Source organism: Tyto alba, unplaced genomic scaffold (assembly GCF_018691265.1).
Source record: "Tyto alba isolate M040663 unplaced genomic scaffold, T.alba_DEE_v4.0 Super-Scaffold_22, whole genome shotgun sequence".
Taxonomy (NCBI): Eukaryota; Metazoa; Chordata; class Aves; order Strigiformes; family Tytonidae; genus Tyto; species Tyto alba.
Genome location: NW_024881296.1, coordinates 20,110,281 through 20,128,380, shown reverse-complemented (window position 1 = coordinate 20,128,380; position 18,100 = coordinate 20,110,281). Strand labels below are relative to the sequence as shown.

General features: G+C 40.5%; 1 protein-coding gene across 5 annotated transcripts in view; it reads right to left on the bottom strand.

Annotated features, from left to right (window-relative positions):
- SASH1 (SAM and SH3 domain containing 1) overlaps positions 1–18,100 on the bottom strand; it is a 565,394-nt gene that overhangs the window by 173,634 nt on the left and 373,660 nt on the right. The gene's annotated exons all lie outside the window — the stretch shown is intronic.

Here is an 18,100-nt window from a genome sequence, read left to right as displayed (position 1 = left end):
CAAGTCCACCACTAATCAATGTCCCCAGGCATCACATCTACATGTTTTTTAAATATCTCCAGCGATGGTGACTCAAACACTTCCCTGGGCAGCCTGTTCCAGTGCTTGACATGTCTTTTGGTGAAGAAATTTTTCCTAATATCCAATCTAAACCTTCCCTGGTGTAACCTGAAGTCATTTCCTCTTGCCCTACCACTTGTTACTTGGGAGAAGAGACCAACATCCACCTCTCTACAACCTCCTTTCAGGTGGTTGTAGAGAGTGATAAGGTGTCCCCCGACCCTCCTTTTCTCCAGGCTAAACAACCCCAGTTCCCTCAGCTGCTCCTCATAAGACTTGTGCTCCAGACCCTTCACCAGCTTCATTGCCCTTCTTTTGTCATGCTCTAGCGCCTCAATGTCTTTCTTGTAGTGAGGGGCCCAAAACTGAACACAATATTCAAGATGCAGCCTCACCAGGGCCAAGTACAGGACAATCACTTCCCTAGTCCTGCTGGCCACACTATTTCTGATACAAGCCAGGATGCTCTTGGCCTTCTTGGCCACCTGAGCACACTGCTGGCTCATATTCAGCCGGTGGTCAACCAACACCCTCAGGTTCTTTTCTACCAGGCAGCTTTCCAGCCACTCTTCCCCAAGCCCGTAGCATTGCATGAGGTTGTTGTGACCCAAGGCCAGGACCCAACACTGAGCCTTGTTGAACCTCATACAACTGTCCTCAGCCCATCAATCCAGCCTGTCCAGACCCCACAGTAGAGCTTTCCTTCCCTCAAGCAGATCAACACTCCCACCCAACTTGGTGTCATCCGCAAACTTGATCCCCTTGTCCAGATCACTGATAAAGACATTAAAGAGAATTGGCCCCAATACTGAGCCACAGGAAACACCACTTGTGACTGGCCACCAACTGGATTTAATTCCATTCACAACCACACTTTGGGCCCAGTCATCCAGACAGTTTTCTACCCAGTGAAAAGTACATCCGTCCAAGCCATGAGCAGACAGTTTCTCCAGGAGAATGCTGTGGGAAATGGTGTCAAAGGCTTTACTAAACTCTAGGTAGACAACATCCACCACCTTTGCCTCATCCACTAAGCGGGTCACCTTGTTATAGAAGGAGATCGGGTTAATCAAATGGGACCCGCCTTTCACAAACCCATCCTGACTGGGCCTGATTACCTGGTTGTCCTGTATGTGCCATGTGGTGGCACTCAACATGATCTGCTTCATAACCATACCCAGCTCTGAGGTCAGGCTGACAGGCCTGTATTCTGGCCCTTCTTGTAGATGGGCATCACGTTTGCTAACTTCCAGTTAACTGTGATCTCCCCAGTTAGCCAAGATTGCCGATAAAAATTATTGAAAGTGTCCTTGATATTGCACAAGGAACCATTTGCTGAGGGGAGGGGCAGGAGGTGGACTGACTTTCCCAAAAATTTTTACATTTTTATTTCCTTCCACCTCTTATATTCATGTCCTTCCCCTAGTAGTTTAAAAATAAAGGATGCAATCTGTATTCCAGACAGACTGAATGAATAATTTTCTCTTATCACAGACCAGCCACAACTGTCCTTGGGTAGCTAGCAAGAAACTACAGGAATTGCTCCAGCTCCCAGCTAGAAGAAGCATTAGGTTTATAAATACATTTTAGCATTTTAAACTCAACTGCACTACAGCTTCTCTATTGCACCAAGACATTGAGAAGAAGCAGCATGCTCATCTGTATGTTGAAATAAGACAAAAGGCACCCCATTCCTCAAGAATTGAGATCTGTACTGTCACAGTAGACCGGTTTCTACAAGTATCCCATTGGCATCATGAATCTCTTTCCTGTGCTGACTCCTCTGCTTCTTAAGCTGGGAGCCCAGGTGTGTCCCTGGGGGATTTCACTCTGCATGAGGCCTGAAATGCAGAATGATGCTGGAGCCTCCTCTTCCACTCCATTGCAGGCCCTCAGGATTTGTGCCACTAACCTCGCTGATGCAGGCGTGCTCCGGCATTTTACTGTGAACAGAAAGGGGTGCCCCTGGACAGAGGGAATCGAAGGAAAGTGTGGCTGCCCTCAAGACTCCCTCAGGAGTGGGGAGTGCCCTCCACTCCCCAGAAGGAACATCCAGGTTGGCATCAGAAGCACCATCCCACTTTGAGAGCAGAGGACAACAACAGAGGCACAGTGAGGGGGAGGAACACGCAATTTACTGATTTTTCAGTTTTGTGAATGCCATGATGATATCGGCAACTCCTAGTTTCAATGCTGTCTACCAGATGAGTTATGATGCTGCCATGATATTGATGTGTGTCTGTCAAACAACTATCAGGCTCTCCAACTTGGGTAGAGCCAACGAACTTGGTTCATTAGAATGTGACTTTTCACGGGTGCCCTGGACCTGACAACTGCTAGAGAAACAAACTTTGTTGTCAGTCCCGAAAGAAACAGCCATGACTTTCAGCTCTGTAGACTAAAACTGGTAACTTTTGTGTTACTGTAAAGATCCTTAGTATAAACAGCTTTATGTAGCTATGTCAATAATGGCTGAGAAACAAACAGCTTTTCCTTAACTGTGGTCCAGGAAGGCATCATGAGTAATACTAGCCAACATATTTGATTATTTACAAGTTGATAATGTGTTTGTTTGTCTTAGTGAAATAAAAAAGAGCAAGACAGACAGAAAGATCGACATCCATGGAAATTCAAGAGATGTGGCTATCATGAAATCTAGCCACTCAAAGAGGGAGTACAGGGATATCCACATACAGACTACCTACTTAAGGTACTAACAATTTGCCTTACATTTCCTTGCCAACTTCTGGGATCTTCCAATTGCACTTTCCCCTAAAAATACATGTATTTCTCCTACCCCACTGCTACCTGAAAGACCTGTATAATCCAAGAACTAACAACCATTTCAACAGAGCTATGTCATAAAATGTGAGGTCTTTTACAGATCTATGTAAGTGTGGTTTAAATTAGCTGGCAACTGTTTCAGTTGCTGGGAGTTAGCACTGTATTAATTCCATGAAAAAAAAAAAAAAAAGTTTAAGTATGAATTAGCTATCCAAGAAAATCTGTAATTCTTTGTAATTTTTGATGGATTATGGCCAAAACAAATTTACCTTTCCTCACAAAATTTTTCTAGTGCTGTTGACAGTAACACTTCTCTTTCTATCACTCCAGCCCACATCTGGGGGTTGTGTTTGATTCCTTCCCCCTTAGCCACATCCAAACCATCTCCAAGTCACAACACTTTCCTCTTCAGCATTTTCAAAACCCACCCTTTCATGTCTGTCCTTAGAGTGGAATCCTTTGCTCCATCTCTCACACGTATTCCATTTTGATTACTGCAACCTCCTCTCCGCCTTTCTGGCTTTCCATGTTCACAAAGGCATACAAATCAAAGTGCTGCCAAATAAACATCTGTTTCTTGCCTGGAAGCTTGATCACCTCTTTTCCTTCCCCATCCCTCTCTTAGCTTCACCACTGGCTTCCCTCCAAAATCATAACAGATGTCAGCACCTTCCAAGTTCAATGTAATTCTGGGTCCTTTTAATTTATCTTCCCCTTGTTAAACTTCATCTTCCCCTTTTTCAGCTTTATCTTAACTCTTCCTGCCTGCCCCTTTCCTCCCAGCTCTCCTGCCTGCCAAGTTTTCAGAGTTTCCTTGTCTTTTGCCCCATATCACTTCTGCTGTTCAAATTTCCCAAAAGCCCTGCTTTACCCGAACCTGGCAGATCTACTTGCAACATGCTGCTTATGAAAATACATTGATTTTTAAGCTGTGCAGAGTAGTATTGTTTCTTTTTCTCTTACCAGTTGTCCAAGCTGCCATCCTCAAGTGCTTAGACAGTGCCAAGCATACAGCTGGCATCCTGCAAACGCTTAACAGCAATGACCTGGGCACAACACTGAAAACTGATTAAATGATATGCTAGGGGATACAGAAAACACAGCTATTCTTGAAATGTTGTCAAATGTGAGAGGTTTGGAAGAAAGCAAGTTAGAAGAAATTAATAGAAGAAAAAGTACTTTATATCCATTTAGTTACAGGAACTTTGGCCTCTATTTTTATGAAGAATTGCTGTTTCTTTTTCTAAAGAGTGTATACCACAGTAATTAATTTCTCCTTCATGTCTTAAATTGACCTTCTTCAAATATCTGTTCCCCTTTACACTCTGGTAAAATCTATGCTAAAGCCACTGTCTTAAGGGAGTTACTCTGGATTTACAGCACTGCAAGTGTTAACACAAGCTGAACATTATGTCTATGACTCAAAGTACCTACCCAACACTTTATTTAACAATTAGTCTGCTGCAAGTCCAACTCAGAAGTTGCCTGTTTACATCAATACATGCATGAACATATCCATGCATGTGGACATTCAGACTTCAGCTTCTCTGCCAGGCTCCTGTAAGGCTGCTGCTTCTGTCTGTAAGTAATCACTAGGAGTCAGCCCTATACCAGACTAATTTTCAACTGTCTCTTCCAAAGGCATTGTAGTAAGAACTTCAGCCATTGTAGGAGAGAAAGTTCCACACTTTTTATTTTTATAGCTATTTAGTCTCAAAGGGACAAAATATGAGATCTGCTAATGATCTGTCTATTCTCCTAAGTATTAGTGGGCACTCCAAGCTTAAAGAACCTTAGATTTGAAAATCTGAGCCCACGTGCCAATATCACATCACTTCCATCCTCTTATCGGCTTAGCTTTTCAAATCCTGCTAAGCTGTAAGATTTAATAGCAAAGAGCTGTTCACTTTTAAGACAACTGAGAACCTGCACAAGGTACCATTCTTTACCCAAGCAAACAAAAAATTTTAGGGTATCTCTACAGCCCCTGACTATGGCAAGAGATGAGTTAAACACTGTGTTGCTAAAGGGGAGAAATTGCATCAGTCCCCCAGATTTAAAACCTCAGGAGCTTTCACTATTTCCTCTCCTAAGCATGCGGCAGCTGTTCCTCCTGGGAAGGTTTCTGGAAGACATCTGAGATGAATGCAGGAGGCTGGAATGTGGGATGGATGAGCGAACGCCAGGACAGGACTTCCACTCTCAGGCAATATCCCCAGCTCTCTATTTAACAGCTTTCACAGTCCTGCCAGCTGCTCAGCCTCAGACCTCCTGCACACCCCCACCCTGCCCCAGAAAATTGGGAATATGGCTCATCCTCCTGTCAGGGAGCAGAGCTCTTCAGTGCGCACCTTCCTCCAGAGGCCGATGGGCAAATGCAGAGGGTGGAAGGAGGCCAGCCTTGGCCAGAGCCCGGCTCTGACACATCCTCACATGGGCACCCACTGCAGAGCAGCCAGCCAAGGCTTCCTATAGGAACTGCACAGAGGGCATTATTCAGATTAACTCGAGATACTCAGTTCAGAAGGTTCAGGTGCAGAGTTTATATGCAGGGACACGTATCCCTGTGTGTACATGAAACACAGCTACACTGTTAAAAATCCATAGCACATGCTCTCAGCTGTGTTTGGATTTGGGATTCTTTTAAAACGTATCTAGAAGGACTTAGAAGGATAAAAGACACGACTAGTGAACTGGAATTAAAATACAGTGTTTTATTATAGCAGCATGCCTGGCACTCTGAGCGGATACTGCTGGCAAAGAGGGCTATAAAAGGGAAGTATGTGCTTTATGGCAGTGGTATGTAGCTGTAGGTCATTTAGTTTCAGGGGGGGAAAACAGAAAACCTATGAAAGGATATGCCTACATGACTGGAAAACAGAACTGCTTATAAACTTGCATCCTAAAACATGACTCAAGCATTTGCTGCCCAGGTCCATAGGCACGGCTGTGCCTGCGCCGAGCGGGCGCTGCCGTGGGTGCGCTGCGGCACTCCTCCTGTGATCCACCGCTGGAGGGGACCGGCACAGAGAGAGGGAGCCAGATCGTTAAAGCAGATCATGCTGTGGCAAATAATAAAAGAGCCCCGAGCCAACTTTTCTTTTAGTACAGGTGGGAAAAAAAAGGAATCTCTCCTACCTTTTTGTTCCTTTTTATGTTTTGGGTTTTTTTTTTTGAAAGCATCGCATGGTGATAACAGCAGTTTTATTTATGTGGCACACCGATAGTCCAGGGTGGTCCAAAGAACAGGTCTCTTCCCTTATCCCCCTTCCACACCACATAGAAAAAGCCTTCATCAGAGAAATGTGATGTCACCTGCTGTCAGACATATATCCTAGCATTGAATGATTAGGGCTTATTTGGGTTGGTAAAACTTTGTAATTAAAGCTAGGTTTCATATTCTTTTCCCCCTGCAAAACAAAGCCCTTTTCCACATATGAACTGATGGATTGTGCTGGCAGAGGGATGGGGGGGAAGATCCAAAGAGCCCACTGGAGGCATGAAGATGGGAATGTGTGTACAAAAATGACTTCACAAGAAATTGCCTCATTGTCTCACATAACACATGTAAGAAATTCCTCCTGCAGCTTTAATGATGGAGTGGGAAGCTAAACCCCATAGGAGTTCCTCCCTCTATTTACCAGAAAGGCAAGATATGGGCTCCAGTGATGAAGTGTTCCATTAATATTAGTGCTAGAGGAAATAAAGTGACTTAATTGTAAACTAACGACCTCATCCTAATAACCAAATTTTAAACAGAAAAAAGGCAAGAAAAAACCCCTACTTTCAGCCATGCTGCCAACTCATAAATTAAGAAAATGACACTGGGATATAATTATACTAATTAGTACTGATGCCATGCGAAGACTATTTATGGATATGCATTTACCCCATTTCTAACCCTAAAGCCTAAATCTGAAATAGTAGCTCAATCAGAGCACACTTTGGAAATTCAATGTTATTGTTTATGCCATTGTGGATCTAATTTAACCAATACCATATTCTCATTAAATGCAAGGTCTGTTAAAGATGTTCCTTTCACAGGCCCCACAAATGAACTCTATTGGATTTGTCTCATTACATTATTGCTCTGGGCTTAACTATTCATCATTAACAGAAACAATATACAAGTTAAGTACGAGGCTCTATAGATCACCTTAAAATGACAAAGTCACACATGATTATGGTAATAAGTGATTGGACTGATAAAAGTTGGCATCAGCAGTGATTTCCAGATGCTCATTGGCTCTTTCACACCAAAAAGGATATCTGAATCCCTGGTGACCTTCGTGGTGCAAAAAGGGAAGATAACAGAGGTGGGCCCCTGTTTCCCAGATGCCATACTAGATGGGTTGATTTTTTTTTGTTTCCTGATACTACTAGAGAACTCTGAGAATACCGCTTCTTACCCTGAATTTACCCTACAGCTTTTCATGTTCCAGTCACAAAGAAAGAACTGTAGCACTATTGTGCAGTAGGTTTTAAGTGGTCAACACAAGGTAACTCTATCACAATATTCTGAAGATCATCAAGCTCTGTATCTTGAACTACCAGAAGTAAGAGTAGTCTAATTTCTTCTCTTATTCCTTCCTAATTAATACAAAGATGCATATTATACACATGAAGAATGTACCAGCATTATTTAGCTTTGTGGGCTGCCTCCCTATTTTTTCTTGCTTTTAGATATGACTGTACATTTGTTTTTGCCATACCTACTACTGCTCTCTGTTAGTCTGCTGTTCAATGGCAGAGTATCATATACATGACACACACAGGTCTGTCTGATTTACATCTGAAATAATCATGCATAGAAGAACTGTCAAGAAAATTTTTCATTAATTTTGTTACGGCATTAAGGGACATTATTATAGCTTGCACTGCCTTGACAGCATCCATTCACTTAAGTACGCACTTTGATGCAAACCTCTAGAAACTTCATTGGCTTAACCAGGTTTGGGTTTGTTTGTGTTTGGTTTGGTTTTTTCTCTTCTTTTTCTTTTCCTAAAACTGGCCAACAAGGTCTGTGATTGTCATTTAACTGTTTACTGGAAACATACATATGTGTGTATATATATAGAGAGAGCACATAGAAAACAGCAGAAAATGCTTCCTGGTCTAAATTCCTTTCTTGATATTTCTGCTGACCATTTCCCATGTACAGTTCTTCAGTGATTGTAATTGCTAGAAAATTGCATGTTTTTGCTTGTCCCTTTGGACAAATGGGCTGAAATTAGTGGTTGCACAGATCTGCAGCTGACTCATTACAACATAAAGCAGCCGACTACAGGGCTTGGGGTTTTTTTGGATCTGTTATTTTAGGATGGAAATTGCTGAGTTGGCAGGCAGTCTGACCATATAAATCAAACAGCAACTGCATACTTTTAAAATGACATGGTGCATAATCAATTTAATATGTGATGTTTGAGGGAAAATAGCTTTATTGGGGAAGTACTGATAATAAAAATTGAACCTATGGTACCTCTTAGGTCACTGAGGACAAAGACATGGGCCAGTATTTATAACCTGCCTGCCTTTCTTTGGATTGCTTCTGGATGAACAATAGCACCTAACAGGATTGATGTAAACAACAGAAAGAGACCACTGGTATCTAATGGAGTTATTGCTTTCATTAGCACTTGCGAAGGAATATAAATATTATTAGAATGCAAAGCCAGCACAGATAGTTCTGCTGTGACTCTTTCTTGAAGGTCTTTCTTTCCTCCACTTTGCAACAAGAAGTCATGGCTACCTCTGCAGCGCCGTCTCCCAAGTCTTCTGGTTCCAAGGCAGCTTTTTGATTAATGCCTTAGGGAGAGGCAGAAGGCCTAGGGGAAATGTGCATCATTCCCCTCTCTCCTGTGGTGGAGTAGCATGAACTGCAACTTCTCTTTCTCAAGGCATCCTGACAAGTGGAGGAGTTGAGGGGGGCCCTGTTCATGGAGTCAAGGTGTTGTATCGCACTAAGGAGCAGCAGTTGTCAAGTCCTGGGACAAGTTCGCAACATTTTATGCATGGAGAAAAGTTCAAGACTCTCTTTCATACAGGATACTATAGGGCAGAACTGGCATAAATCTTCTTAGGGTGGTCCCTTCAGGAGGCTGTAGCAGGAGATGGTCAGAACCAATGCACTGCAAGATTATACACAATTTTGTCAGTTATGGCTGTAAAGATGCTTCCTGAGGATGGGAATTTTTGGATAGAAGGGTATAAAGATAAGAAGACCAGGCTGGGGGACTGCATGGTGAGAACCACAGCTCTTTCACTGCCATTACCTGGGATGGCTCACATCCTGCAAGGCTCATGAAGCTCCCATCATATGTCTTACTATATGACCCTGTATTCAACAGCTGTTTAATGGGATTGCTTATCCTTCTGTTGTAAAAAAGCAAAAAACTGCTCATATATAAATGGAATATATTTTTTCTATTCAGTTATTTCGTAAGTCTTGAGAAATGCAACTGGAAAAATTAAACCAAAATATTATTTTTCAAGTATGACTGAAATGGTCAAGATGGTCTAAAATTTGCCAAAGAAGAAGAGCGGAGAGTTAACACATGGTAGAAATTTTTGTCCAACAAATGTTTTTTGAAAAAAGAACTGATCAATTTAAAAATACAGGGGACTAGCCCTTTTGTTTTCTATTAATCATGCATTATAGAAAACATAGGGGCAAATATAAGATGATGCAAAATTGGCTTGTCATCATGGAGAGACTAAGGTGGTGGTCAGTGCATCCCACTTGGGTTTTGACATCAGAAGCATCAAAATTACACTGATTAGATACAAGCTATTTCTGGAATTCAAATATTGAAGCATAGGAACAAGACAAAAATCCTGTAGTCATCAATGTATTTGACTGAAATCCTGCAAAGGTTTAGGAGAGGGGGAAAAAAAAACTGAAGGGTCCTAGATTCCTGATAGGAACTGGATAAGTAGGCCTGAATTAAAAGGGACAAAAATAAAGTGGATAGATTTTTAATTTTAAAATATCTTCTGGAATAATTTATTTATTAGTAACAGATAAATATTCAAATATATGGAAGTGGTTATTAGGAGTCTTCTAGAAAAGCAAAAGATACTGGGAAAAACAAAGAAACAGGAAATCAACAACCCATTTAGCTTGAATAACTTCTTTTAAACTAACACAGGCTGTAAAAAAATAAAATGATAATTTCTCACTTTTAAGCAAATGAAAGTCCTCCTGAGAATTGACTACTTGCTTTCATTCTCCAAAGCACCTCATAATAAGGCACAAAATATGTTTTAAAGAGAAAAAAAGTTTTTTTTTTTTCTAAAATGTAATTCCCACTTTGGCATTAATTTTTAGTGCAGGTAATGGGCATAAACCAAATTAAATGTTTAGAAAACGGCTTCTAAAAATAAAGTGCTTGTGCACCATTTTTACTTTTTTTTTTGCATTAACAATACTATTCTCTGTTAACCAGAGGGAAAAAAAAATATATAAGGGGCTTCATTCATACTTTAAAACTAAAAGGAAGATTTAAGGGGAGACTTTTCCAAATGCTGTAAGAATATAGCACTGAGTGATTTAATGAAAAATGTGTAGTTAGTAGCCTTTAGAATGGTTTGATGACATATTCCCTGAATAGGATGTTATTATTGACATATCACTGATATCCAGGAGAACAACTGTCACTGCACACAAATTATAAGTCTGTGCAAGAGATACTAATTTCTCTAATTCTTTTTCCAGAACTCAACAGTATTGTCTTTTAAAACCATATTATCTTGTCCTAGCAGTTGTTTTGCAATGTCTATAGCTACTGAGAATGTGTACCATGAAAAAAACTGAACTGGTAAAATGAATAACCTTTAAGAATCCAATGCATGCATATCTTGTTTTTAGAACTGGTTTGATCTCAGTTATTTTAAATCAAAACTTCAGAAAGACAGAATAAGCAGTACCTGCTGATCAACACTTGCTGACTCTATGAAGTGCAGTGGAAATTACTACGTTTGTCACAAACTTGACACTCCAGTTCTGGGACTGTAATTAAACCTGTAATTTAAATTACACTTGCTCAGTGCATCAGCTCAGCTTCTGCCCACTCTACAGGACCAGACATGTATGTGTATATGCAAGAAGGCAGTTGGCTCTTGCTCACTTAGGTGGAGAACATTTTTCTCTAAGTTCAAAGAAGAAACTCAGGCAAATCATACTTGTCGTACCTGCTTTCAGATGAGATTTCCCCCATGCCAAACTATTGCACTGATGATAGATGCAGAATTCTTATTTGCTACAGCTGTAACTCAACATTCACAGATTGTTTCAAAACTTCTCAATTGAGTTCTCAGGATTTCTGGATTTGGTAGGACCAGTTTTACAGTAACTGAGTGTATATATCCAAATCCATGTATTCAGCCATAGGCATCTATTATAGAGGGAAGAGTAGCAACTATTATGCTGCATGAATACCTCTAGTGGATCCTCTTGATTTTCATACCTTTACAGTTCCAATTACTTTTACTTTCTATACTCATATCATCTGTATTTCTTGTTTTTAAAGGATGAATTTTCCAGGGTTTAAACATTTTTGAGAACTATGAAAACCTAAATGTTACTTTCATAATTTCCACCATTTCTTTAAAAGAGGTTTTATCCCCAAACACCTAGCGAGAGAGAAAAATATTTGGTGCCAAAATATTTTTTAAGGAGCAATAAGATGCAACTTTCAGTTTTCTGGTGAAAAAAGATTTTGTCTTGTCCAAGTCTCAGACTTCAAACATACATAGTGTGCAGCAGGCCAACCATATGGCAAAATGTTCAGCAAAGTTGCACTGGTGAAAATGCCCTGTGCTATGTTTTCTCATCAAGCAGACTGAAGTAACGCAGCTCAGGAGGTGCTGTGGGGAAGTAGCCTCTGTGATAAGCTCAGCATGGTGTGTTTGGGTATGTTTTTTGCAAGGCTTTTCCAACCCACACGAAGGACTGAGAATTTTCCACTCATTTTCCTTGAAAAAATGAGTTTTAAAAGATCTGAAAGGAGTGTACCCATGCAGTTTAAAAGATGGGCTTGGCTGAGATGAGACTGTCTGGACCAGTGATTTCAAGGGGGAAGAGGTGGGGGGAGAGGGAAGGGAAAGCAAAAGTTCTCAGGGTCCCTCCTCTTCTCTGAGAGCCTCAGATCATGGCTGGCTGTAAGAAGAAGGCATTTCCTGGCTTCAGTCTATAAACTGAGACAATAAAAAAATCCACATAAACTGAAAAGTGTAACCCAGCTGCATATGTACCCCAAATTCTTGGGCCCTGAAGGAAATAGCGGGAGGTAGCTCTCCCTCCTTTTTTTATCACTGTTTGTATAAACATGGATGAGGAAAGAAAGCTGGAGAGTTGAGGGGGAGGTGGAGAGGGGAGAATGGGATGGGAAAGTAAAACTGAAGTTACTCTTGCATGTACCAAGGAGCACATACAATCTCTGTAAATCAGGAATTACAGTGTCATGGCAAGCACCCCAGCATCAGGCAGGGGACTTACAGTATTAGGGGAAAAAACATTAAAAATTAACCAAAACTGATGTGTGAAAATCCATCGGGGTTAACTATTTCATCTTCTCAGTCAAAGAGCTGATTTCTTCCTTGTACTTTTTTGTTTGGTGAAACAAAAGAGTTCCATATCATTACACTGATTTAAACAGAATGAGAATGTGAGATTGTGGTTTTTTTGAAAAGTATTATTAACTAATAAATTTCTGACACATGTTGTAATACAGCAATATGAGGCAATATTTTTGCTCTCAAAAGAGACAATGGGACCACATCTAAAAATTTACAAATTAAACAACAACAACAAAGTGATTAAGAAATTTAAAAGCACTGGCAAGGGGAAAAAGAAAAAAAACAAAACCAAAACAAAACAGATTTTCAGCTATGCTTTGAAATTAGGAAGCAAACAGATGCTTCAGAAAGATAAAGGAGGGCTCCTTTCAGGCCGCACAAGTTCTAGGCAGCCTTTGGTAGGACCAAAGGCCTCTGATGCTAGATCAGAGAGGTGAGATCACACAAAAGCAGCGTGAAAGCAAGGCAACTTAGAAAATGAGGGCCTTGCAGGAGAAAGAGAAATCTTTTGAGAGAGATGCCACACATTTGTGCTGTTTATGTAGAACCACCTGCTTCCTACTACCATCTCCTACAACTCTTAGCAAAGGAGTAGATGGAGAGTCTTTGTCTTCCTCTGGCAGAGAGATTACCTATCCTGTGTTTCCACCATCTCCACCCTGACAGCATTCTGCGCTCCACAGCTTCACAGGAATTGTATCAGAAGGGCCCTTTTTTTGTCAGTCACATGTGACAAAACCTTTCCAATAAGCTCAAGTGATCTGGCACAAATCTCGCTGGAGCACAGGCAGGGAACACCACACGTCAGCTTCCAGAGTGCATGTGCAGGGCTCCACTCTGCTTGACCGGTGCTCAGGCTATAAACATCTGCTTGAAATTTTTGTATGCTGCATCCAAAATCTAAAATTTAAATACAGCTTTCTTGATGTTTGAAAGCTAAATGAAACTACCAGAAAGCCTGTAAAGATGAAAAAAACCCTGACCCTCTTGAACTGATGACAATTCCTTACTTTTCATTTTACAATTACATTGCAAGTAATGAATTTAGTTTATTGCTAAATATAACCAATGGCAAAGAAATGCTAGGAAGAAGCAACTTGAGCCCATATTCAGCTGTTTGCAGGAGGTAGATTTTATAATCAGTTCAGAGAAAAAGATCTCCTATATTAGCATATTAATCTTGTTGAGCAGTATTCATCTTTCCCCCATCATTTTATAGTATGCTATTCCTTTATCAATCATTCAATTACAACACAGTGAGATTACTGAAATTTAATCTAGGCATTTAACACAGGCTTTTTCCTCTTCCTTTTCCTTCACATGAGGGAATTTAGAAGACTTCGGGTGCTACTCTATACAAATCAATGCAATTGTTCAACCCAGATTATATATATTATATAAAAGTTTATCATCTTGCATACTGAACCCATGGGACCCAGATGCCTTAATTATAATCCAGGGGAAGGGACTACTAGGGGGGATTTTTCGTGGATTTGAAGGGATTGCTTTCAAGAGTAGAGTCTTCAATTTTTTCAATAAACACATCCTATCTTTATAAAAGATTTTAGTTTGTCAACAACAAAATATTGCAAAAGTTTGTCTTTTCTGTAGCAGTATTTTTTTTTGTTGTTTTGAAACACTGGTAATTTTAGACCCCCAAAACTGACAAAAGAAGGTGCAAAAAGGTAGTAAAAAGGTATGGAAAATAAAAAAAGATACTGTGATTAATCTTTTATTTAATTATTTTTAGTCTGTGAATTTATGATGCTCCTCAGGATTTTGGCTTTCCATCCTACTATGAGAATGAAAAATGTGTTGAAATACTATAATTTCCCACTGCAGTAGAAGATTACTTCTCTGCCATGACCATTCAGAAAAAACTCTAAATTCAGAAAACTCTAAGGGTTTGCCTGTGTTGCAGCAAGTGATTAAAGCAAATCTTGCCTTATTTTGGGGTACTGATAAGAGGATCAGCACTTCTTTTGATTCCTGCCATTTACTGAGTACTCCTCTCCCAGTGGTTTTTGGAAGGACCCCTCAGGGACCACACTGTCAGCTTCTCTTTCTGTTTTCCAAGAGAACCTTAAGCCTTGGCTTTGCTTCGGTCCTTTGCTTTGGCAAACATTTTGGGTAAGCATGCCATCACATCTTTTGAATAAAGATGCTACCCATGCCTAAGGGTGGCCAGATGTGACATGTTAAATGCAGTTGTGGAGCTATAAAGGGCTGGGTGAGATTCAATACAAGCAGTGACTTCACTCATTAAGCCAACAGCGAGGAGTGATCAGTATGTGAGGTGACAGAGTGGTTCTGTCACCCTGGGCTTTGACTTAATAACAGAACAATTTGGAGTGAAATATTAAATGAAGTCCAAAGGCAGGGTACATTTAAGAAGGCAGAGATACTATTTTCATTTACAGATAAGGACAGCTTGTTCTCTGCTTGAGTTTCAAATGCAGCACATCACTGTAGGGGGATGTGTTCTTAGATGAAATTTCACCTCTGACTCTCTGAAAATAACACAAACAGATCTGGAAATGGATAAGACATCAGTTCTTTCTTTTTTCCTTTGTGTGGCAATAATAAAAGGTATTGCAGAGTTCCTGACGAGGCAAAAACTTACATGAGGGATGGGGTACCTTCACTGAAGATAACACAGAAATTCAGCATCTGTGTGGGATCACAGCTCTGCTTTGTACAGGCATTGCTGTTAAACAGTTAAAAAAAGCACACACAAGTGGTAGTATGTCTTCTCATAGAGAAATGTCTGCTGCAGCTAGGAGAAATTAACTGACTTGTCCCAGCACTTCCTTGCATGTCAATGTCTAACTTTTTAATCACAACTGCGTAATATGGAAATTAAGAACAGCATCATTTTCCAGTAATTACCAGAAACATACACATTTTCCAACAGGGTGACATTATGTCATGATTTTCCCTGCCAAGATGAAAAAAAGACAAAACATATCATACTTGTTTGAGAAGGCAAAGTGATAGATTTGTCATGAGGGTAATCATCTATAAAAAAAAAAAAGCAAACCAACCCACTATTATCAACTTCCTGAATTTCTGAAAAGGGATTAATTTTCTGCCTGAGCTAATAATGAACATTTTTCATCTATTCATCATCTTCAGTTATTTTCTGTCTTGAGATTCATTTATCACTAACTACTGAACCCAAGAAATAAAAAAAATAGACAACATCCCCTTTTGAAGTAATGGCTTTGAAGACGATTAAATCAAGAGGCAAAAGTTGGATCTCAAAGATATATATTAGAAATTTTTTTAACAGCTGCTGTTTTTTCACAGGGGATCTGCACTGCCAGTTTAGCAAAGGTACTGGGGAAAGTAAGTTCATCCTGTGACAGCAAAGAGTGGTGAATAGTAAATTGTTTGGATTTTTTTTTTTTTTCAGATAAAACTCACAATAAAAGGAATGAAATTGCAGAAATAATGAGATCAGTGGAACTATAAAGTGCAATTCATGTTGCAGGAATTAGTCTAGGATGATAGTTGCAGCACATTTTAAATTGAAAATAGCTTGTGTTAAAGCAGATCATGCAGATGCTTGAAGCCTTGTGAATCCTTCTGCCCATGCACAGCTCCCAGCCTGTCAGAGTCTCACCTGGGGCACTGATTGACTGTTTTGTGCTCTTGAGATATGGAGTGACAGCCACGCTGGAGAATGGCCCAAAATGCTTTTTTGTGGTACAGTGGGGCCTGAGGCTCCCCCAAGGATCTCAGAGCCCCCGTGTTGCTGAGCATTCCCTGCTGCTGGCATTCCTGCTTTTTGGCAGAGCTAAGAAATGAGGCATTTCTGGAGGGAAAAGGAAGAAGAAATGGGATTTACACTGTAATCCTTCTCTTGTAAAATTCTGCTGTTGCATTGTCTTGTTACCCCTACTTTGTATTTTCCAGGAAAATGAACCCTTATATCATCAGCCCGTGGAAACATGGGAAAGATCCCTTACAGACAGGAGATGAAAGGAGCAGGACTTTCTTCTTTACTTTTGAGTAGGATGGAAAGAAGACCTCCCCAGATTCCCTCTTATCTCATCCCTTGCTCAACGTTTTCTGGAACACCAGGTAAAAATCATATGAACAATCACTGTTGGAGGTGCTTGCCTGATGCTAATGGATGTGCTTTTGCAAGGTTACTGCGTAAGCACATTCAGATCACTCACTTGAGTTCTGGCCAAGGTCTCTGGACAAATCAACGAGTTTAATTTCCAGGAGGAGACTTCTGAGAGGTCTGCTTCAGCAACTCTAGAACACCAGGATTCACGTCAAACTGCAGGTTTCTGACATTTATTGGTTCCACACTTTCCATGCTGTCTCACTGGGATGCTGTCCAAACACAGCTTCTTGTTCTAACTTGCTATGCTAAAGCAAGTGTATGGGATTTGAGAGATTACTCTCTTAGATTCTAGCTTGTTGGTCTGAAGCCAAAATGCAGACAACACCTATGAAGTCCCAAAGCTAAGCAATTTTTGTATGAAAGGCTGCATCTGTGCAGGAGAGGCTCAATTTCACTGGCTTGCAAAACTGATAGCAAATACCTTCTGCGATTTATTCCTACAGTGTTTCCAAAGCCATGGGGCAGCAGAAAGGAATGGGTGTAAATTCAACCTCCGCATTTGGACAGTGTGACAATACAGTTTTTGTTTTTATGAAGTCAATGATCTGTATGGATGCTCCCTTATCTAAGCCAATACAGCGGCTTTCCTCTACAGACAAAGCTCACGGGTTCCCTGCTTAGGAAGCAGAGACAACTTCCTATAGCAAGTTCTTATCTCAGTGTTGTATGAACTAAGAGAAGGACTAGAGGAGGAACAGAGGCTTCAACATCTGGTATTAATGGCATCAAATCATGTTACAGCTCAGCAAAACAATTTTATTCACTAGGTGATTTCTTGACACTGATTGCTCTAACACTGAGTTGCCAAGAAGCCCAGCTAGGCCGAGGCAGCACACTAGAAGTAAATACTCACAGCTGTTTCTAGAGGTTTGATAGTGGGTATTGAAATGGATTCTCTGCCTAACATAGCAGACAGCTAGCAAGAACAAAGCACGAAATCAAATTCCAGCAATCCCTTAAATTTGTTTATGCAACCCATTGTTACTGCTCACAGAACAGCTTTGGCAGGCAAAGGCCATGACAAAACGTACCCTTAGTATATACAGAGCAATTTTTCCCATCTGCCATTTTTGTTGTCAGTTTTATATTGATTTCTCTCCATGCAGTTCCAAGTTTAACCTGGGCACAGCTGCATTGATCCAAGAAAACCGAAGTAATTTGTCTCTTCTAGTGAAGCAGAAATGGGGCAGGAGACAGTAGCTATCACCATTTTTCTGGTAGGAATATGTTAGAAGCTCTTTCCCATCACACTGATGTAGATTAAGCCTGCATTTATGTTTTTTCATACAAATATTTCTGGTAATTCCATTTTATCTCTGGCAAGCACGATGAAATTAACACCAAGGAGCATGTTCTCAAGTAACTCTTTCCTTCACATGGGAACGAGCTGATTCAGCACATGAATTATGGAATCACAAGTACACAGTGTCATATCACAGCCCTTAGATTTATATAGGAGATTTTTCATTAACTATAAGCAGCATTGCTTGGGCTCTACAATAAAGGGATTTAACTTGTATCTACCTGTAGCCCTACTTTATT